The 7,219-nt window shown below is 30.7% G+C and overlaps 1 long non-coding RNA gene across 1 annotated transcript; it reads left to right on the forward strand.

The window, feature by feature from the left end:
* The first annotated feature begins 1,588 nt into the window (after nucleotides 1-1,588).
* Nucleotides 1,589-5,865, forward strand: LOC134272807 (uncharacterized). Its single transcript, XR_009993294.1, has 3 exons — nucleotides 1,589-1,987; nucleotides 4,119-4,197; nucleotides 5,370-5,865. It is a non-coding gene; the product is annotated as an uncharacterized LOC134272807 (long non-coding RNA).
* Nucleotides 5,866-7,219: the final 1,354 nt, after the last annotated feature.

Below are 7,219 nucleotides of genomic sequence, written 5' to 3' on the forward strand. Positions count from 1 at the left end.
CTTTCGCCTGAGTCATAGTGACTTTTTTAGTTAGTAAAAAAAAAGAATGTTGAAAAAGAAACAATAATTAAGATAAGGTTCTTGTTTGAAGATGCGTATTTAAAGCATCCAGACGTGATGTGTGTTACATGAAATATCCTTAATCCTGCAGGAACATTTACTATCAAATTTAAATCGCTGCAGTCAGTCAGCATCTTTTCATTATCTTTTTTTTCGTTAGGAGAGGAACATTTTTTGATAATGGTACTAGGTCGTAATCCTTTTCTATCAAAAGATGAAACAGTCTGATAGATCTATACTGGAATGTGCAGGAGTAACTGCAGCATTAATAATACAGACAGCGGGAGGCGAAGAATGGTTCTAAGGAATGATTTTTTTTTCTCGAGAGAGGGAAAAGAATCCAAAGTTAAAGCATTTTTAAAGAAGCTTTGAATTTATAGAGTCTTTGAAAAGATGTATGTAAGAATTTTGTGAGAATAAAGTTGAATTTCAGAAAAATTTTCAATTTCGGTAATCGTTTATGAGATTATTATTATTTTAATTTGGGATAAAGTCAAAAGGCCATCGAACTTCTTAATATGACGCAAAGGTTCTAGGTAAATCATAAAATTTTTCAATTAAACAATTGAAGAAAAAAAATGATTTAATGCCATTAATCATGCAACGATAAGGTGCTTGCTGCAAAAATACAATTCTAATTGAGAGTACTTTTTAAACAATATTTTTGCCAAGACGTGTTATTGAGAAATTCTGCAAAATTTCAAAGGAATGTTAGACGATATCGAAGAGCATCACCAATTGAAGTTAATCTTTCTGATTTTTTTTTTAACAGCCTGTCTCTGAGAAAAGCATGCAAAATCTGAAAAATTGTCCTAAAGGGTGTATAGAGCTTTTCATTTTGTCATATATTTTTAAGATCTGGGTTGTATCAGAATATAAAAAATAGATCTTAAAAGTGTGTCACGTGCTTCTATTTTTAGTAACAACCCAGTTTCTATATTTAGCAATAATTGGCATTATATAGAAGGTAAAAATAGGTAAGTTTGAGGCCTGATAAAGTTACTGCAAAATTATTTTCAAAACAGTATTTTATTATTTCATCAATACATAGATGTCAAAAATTACAAATACCTATTTTTCATAATGATAACGACTATCTGCCGTCTATACTAAAGCCATATGCAAGGCGAAATTTGGAACTTCAGAATAATTATGGATATTTAGGACAGTGGTACAGTGATGGGGGATAAAATAATTTGATAAAATAAAGTTTTTTATAATAATTGATTAATGTTCTATCAAATATAAAAAATTCACCCTTGGCTATTTAGTGCAGATATATTTTATAAATTGTTGAAATGATGACCTAAGCATGTTAGCAAAGCTCTCATTTTGTATCATAGAATTAATCAAATACTATTAATATGGGTTCATTTGATGACCAATCAACATATTTTAGTCTGAATTTATATTTAGAAAGTCTATAAAAATTTAAAAGTTAATAATTTACTTAAAATTACTTAAAAAATGATATAAGAAAATAAGATGACAAGAATGAGTAAGTGTGTATAAGAGTTATCTCCCGTTGTGGAAGTCTTCATGTGAAAAAGGCGGAAATGACATTCCAATGTGTCAGGGTCGCCAAGAGGACAATGCAACTTCGAAGATTTTTGATACATTTCGTGCCTTGTATGTCAAGTATTTTATTTGAATGACTGTATCAAGGATCCATCACACTGTTTGCGCTTCTTTAAATCTCCGACCAACACGCTATAGTATCAAGCTGTATGGAAAACGTTATGGACCGACTGGAGGTTTGAATGTGAAAAGTGGATTTTTTCTCATGACGTCCATATTTAAAGTTTTGAATCTATCCAAGACATACGGATAACTTGGGGGTTAACATGGTTAAAATGGCGAAGAAGAATAACAAATTTCTGCTACCTTGACGTTGACGAGAAACTGCAGGACCTGACCATGTTGACAGGTAGGCCAAATATCTGATCTCTACATCAAGCAATATGAGCTGCATTTTTAAGGATTTTATTTTGCCATAAAAATGATATAACATGTTATAATGTTACATTTGTATTTAAATTAAAATCTTTTTGCTCAGTAAGACTAAAAATAAAATGAAGTATTATTCAAGTGTTTAGAAGAAAGACTTCCGTACAAGCAAATTAGAATTATTTAAGAAATCAATAAAAACAACGACAATGCAATCTTTATCTTGCTTCAATCATAGGCTATAAAAAAGTTCTTTCATCGCAATGCGGCAAATATGAACAACAGAAGATTATAAATATTTTTTATCGGTTTTTGAAATACCCCCGGTAGTTAATATAAAAAAAAATTGGACATCGAAGTTGCAGCTCCTTTTGCTGTCAATATCTACAGTGACCTATATAGAATTTATAATAGAAATTTGAATAATGAATGAAAATGTTCTAACTAGGAACAGTCATGTTTATTGTTTGATATGTCATACATATACGAGGGTTGTCCCAAAATTCCGTAGACAAGCGTTGTTTTGTAGGAACCCTATGTCATACATAATCAAACTTGGTATATAGATTAAACCAACACTATCAAATAAATTTATGGACAAATAAGGAGTAACTACACAAATTTTTCCATTTTAAAAGACACATTTCGTTGTCGGGTGTAGGAAGGCGGCGCAATACCCAAAAGTTGCAATTCAAATTTGGTATTTTATATTTAAAATCCTACGGAAATGTAATTACTACCCTGTATCTTTTGAATGGAAATGAAAATTCTTAATACTGCTTTATTAACTATATTTCCTCAAATTTTGGTAAAAATGCTTTGATAAATGTGAATTTTATAACGATTTATATACATGGGGTTGAAATCCGACTTTTTGAAAAATGGCGGCTGCGTTAGCACAGGCGGCGCACTGGACTATGATCAAGTGTTTAGATCCTGAATTCACTCTTACAGAAATGTACCAGTCATAATTATTTGGTAGACTAGGAAACTTTTTCTTGTTCCTTAGTACTTAAAATGACTAAAACGGCTTCTCTTTTTAAATACATGTAACAGTAACTAAAATAAAAGACAGGGTTAAGAAATGGGCAAGAATTCCATTGTACAACTCCATCAGAGAAAACAGACGAAAAGCCCGTAGAAATGTAGCGTTTTCAAATTATTATTATTTCATACCTGTACTTGCATATACTTTGTTTACATATTTTAATGTTTGATCATATCATAGTTATTTAGATATTTCACATTTATAACTAAGTTAAGTTAAGTTAAGAATTTGATTCTGGTAATTGAAATATTTTCTCCAAAAATTTGAACCGTTAATTGACATTTGTATTTTTTGACATTGCAGATTGCTCCGGGTGTTAGAGAACGATATCACTTTATATGTTATTACTCGAAAAGTGTTCAAGTAAACATGATCAAACTTCGTAATCTATCTGCCAAGAACACGCTTTATCTACCCTGAAAATTTTATAAAGATACATTAATTTCTTTAAAAGATATGAGCTCAGTCTACGAAATTTTGGGACAACCCTCGTATATTTGTGTAAAGAAATTAAGAAAGTTCAAACAGTTGTGAGGAGATGCCTGATGGAGTAAAAATCATAACTTCTCTAATTAAAAAAATATTCAACATTCAACTGCACATATGCTTTGATTTGCATACATGTTTAATTTATACTTTTTGAATTGCGGCATTGTGCAAGTAGTGAAATAGTGTGCTACTCAAAACAAGTCTAAACTAAAGAGTATATATATAAAAGTGCCAGGTATTCAAAGAAGGAACTCATTGAAAGGGTTTTTTATCCAAATATTATCACACATATTTTTCTATCATATTTACTTTAACAATTAACATGATTAATGTATTCAAAATGAATACAGATTTTTGCATAATGATATTTTAAAAAAGGTAATGGGTCATGATAATATGAACTCATAACAGAAAGTTTATACAGAACATTTAAGCTTGCACAATAGTCAATAATGAATATATGATACTTAATTAGTATACCATGTGTGGGAGAGGTCCAAATTATTCAAATTGCATAACAAACCTAGGTAAAGTTATAAATAATTTAATATTGATTAACTTTCACTTTTTGTAGCAATATTTGTCAACATGCAGAGGAGTTTTTTTGGACCCCAATACATTAAAAGACAAGTGTCCTGATCCAGATATTAATGGTAAGAATTGTTGTTTGAAAAAAAATATTTCAAAAGTCTTATATGAAAAAAAAACAAGTATATAGTCAAATGCTCTTTAATAGAGCTATTCAGGATGTTCAGTGACACAGTTTTGTCATAATGATAAAACCAGTGATTTCTTACTTTGCTGATTTTTGCTATTCTCTTGATCAGCATTAATTTAATTATCTGTAGATCAAGTCTAAGTGTAAATGTGAATGATTTACCCTTAAACTTCAATTTTTTACTTTTTTCCAAATGAAATAATTTTTTTTTTGTAGATCAAAAGTTGACAATTTATTAATGGGATATAAAACAAAATGCTTTCAATCAATCAAAAGTTGACAACTGCTTTAAGAAAAAAAAATTATTTTATAGGATATGAAATTTTGTTAATATTTCATTGTCACATGTTAAAACTTTTAATGAAATATTAGGAGATAACGAACAGTATATTCCAGCTCAAAAGTCCAACAATACAAAATTTGTGTAGAGCAAACAATTGGACCTCCAAAAAATGATAGATGGTATCATGTAATTTTTTTTTTCTTTTTTCTTCCTGGGGAATTTATGTCACAATGTCACATCTAGCTTTGGTCAGCTTTTTGACATTCTTCTACAATTTTTAGACAGTATAGACAGAAACCAGGTACTTTCACTTTTTTGTCAGAAAATTTGAAGTAGAAAGTGGTGCACATAAATACACTTGCACCAGTTTTACCTGCCAGCTTATATCATATTTTTTAATAAAATATATGTTTTTTACATACATGGTATCACAATTTTTTTCAACCTTGATCTCTCCAATGACATTTATTTCATTTTTCAAGATAAATCTTTATAATAAAATTAGATATAATGGTAAAAGCAATTTGACTATGTCCTTTTTTTTTTACCTTGAGTGTTCTAATAAATGTTTCTCTTTTGACCTTCAATTATGAATTTTGTAATTATAAACTTAATATTTTTAAAATCAGTATTGGTGACAGCAATCAGTTTGCCATTATTCTCTTACTTAGACCTTTCCAATGACCTAGATTCACTTTTCCTCCATTTAGCAGTCACTTATGCATGTACAAAAAATTATTCTTTCTGTCTTCATATTTTACTGATATATACTCAAAGAAGGAGGACACATTTCTTTTTATTTCATGGTGAATTTTGTTTTATAGGTATTAAATGCAGTTTTTCCAAGAAAGCAAAACAATGGAGCAGAACTGAAGTGTTATTTCAATAGAACCATGATCTGATTGATCAAGTGAAAGATGATACCAGTTGTGAACGTTGTCGAAACACTACAGCAAGCAAAGAGAGTAGTAATCATCAATACATGTATTACTCCTGTTAATATTCATCAGAGCAAAAAGAATTTTCAATATTGAAATTTGAAAAATATTTAAATTTGCAGTTGAAAAACTCACTTATTTTACAAATTCAATATCAAGTAAGAGCATCACAGCAAAGTGTCCTACAAGGAACAGGCATTGGACGTGGAGTTCAATAAGAGCCTACAGGAAAATGTATTGGTTGGGCTTTAAAATCCAGAAAATGATTCTCCCAGAAAGTGAACAATTACTTGTCTATGATACGTGAAGAATGTTAGAGAGCAGTAATTTGTCCAGATTGTGTTAAGCCACTGTTTTATGGCAGAAGAAGAAAGTAATGAATGAAAATGATATAATTTTATAAACAAAATAAATGGCTAAGTAGCTGAAAAAAAGGAGGATATATTGTGTCACGTTCATCCAATAAAAAATTCAAGTAATTCCACCTTCCCCCTGTAAAAAGAACTTATCTGAAATATCTCAATGTTTGTATCGATGATGTTGAAAATTTGCAGATATTGTTTCTATACTTACACTGTACATGTAACACTCCAATGAATATGTTGATCAAATGACTATAGTATGATGAATAATGTGTTCACTTGGTTCACTTGTGTAAATATTGAGCAATTATGTATATATTCATTAAATGTAAATAAAGGTTTATACTTATTAATAAGTTTATCCATTTAGTGGTTTATTTAAGAAATTACTGTCTAGTTAGACTAGTTAGCATAGTATGCCATGGCATCAACACTAACATGGGATAATTTGCATAACGGGCAAAGCCCGTTATGCGTAAATTATCCTATGTTTCCCACTAGTGTTGATGTCCCTGGCATACTATACTAATTAGACAGTGATTCCATATGTGAAATAAAATTGTAGATTTAGACTTTAAACAAGAGGCCCATGGGCCACATTGCTCACCTGAGCACTAAGGGTAGGAAAAAGAAGAAAATGGCTTTTTATTGTAAAGTTTAAATCTAAAAGTAGTCCCATGACCAATCATGGATTTGCTATTTTTTAGAAAATGATTTTTAAAGAATTTTCCTAAATATTTCTATGTAAAACTTTGGTTGGCCATTTTGGCCCCACCTTACCCCCGAGGGTCATGATTTGAACAAACTTGAATCTACACTACCTGAGGATGTTTCCCCATAAGTTTCATCTTTCCTGGCACAGCGGTTCTTGAGAAGAAGATTTTTAAAATATGCCACCAAATTTTAATTAATTCCCAATTATCTCCCCTTGAATGAGGGCGTGGCCCTTCATTTGAACAAACTTGAATCCCCTTCATCCAAGAATACTTTGTGGCAAGTTTGGTTGAAATTGGCCCAGCGGTTCTTGAGTAGAAGTCGAAAATGTGAAAAGTTTACAGACAGACAGACGGGCAGACAGCTAGACAGACAGATGCCGGACAAAATGTGATCAATAAAGCTCACTTGAGCCTTCGGCTCAGGTGAGCTAAAATGTAGACATAGATTTAAATTATACAAGGACTCCCATGCCAATTTAAACATTCCTCGCCCACTGTTTAAAAAAAAAACAAAGGCAGCCACACGAGATTTACATGCATATTTGGCCTCTTTAGCCCCCTGCCCCCTCCTCTTTTTCTATGTATTTTTTTATTTAAAGTCATTAAGTATTAGATTGAGAGATATGTTTGTTTAAATTCTGTATTACAGATAGGAAGA

Source organism: Saccostrea cucullata, unplaced genomic scaffold (genome assembly GCF_032062105.1).
Source record: "Saccostrea cucullata isolate Sc308-1 unplaced genomic scaffold, CSIRO_AGI_Scuc_v1 ctg7759, whole genome shotgun sequence".
NCBI lineage: Eukaryota > Metazoa > Mollusca > Bivalvia > Ostreida > Ostreidae > Saccostrea > Saccostrea cuccullata.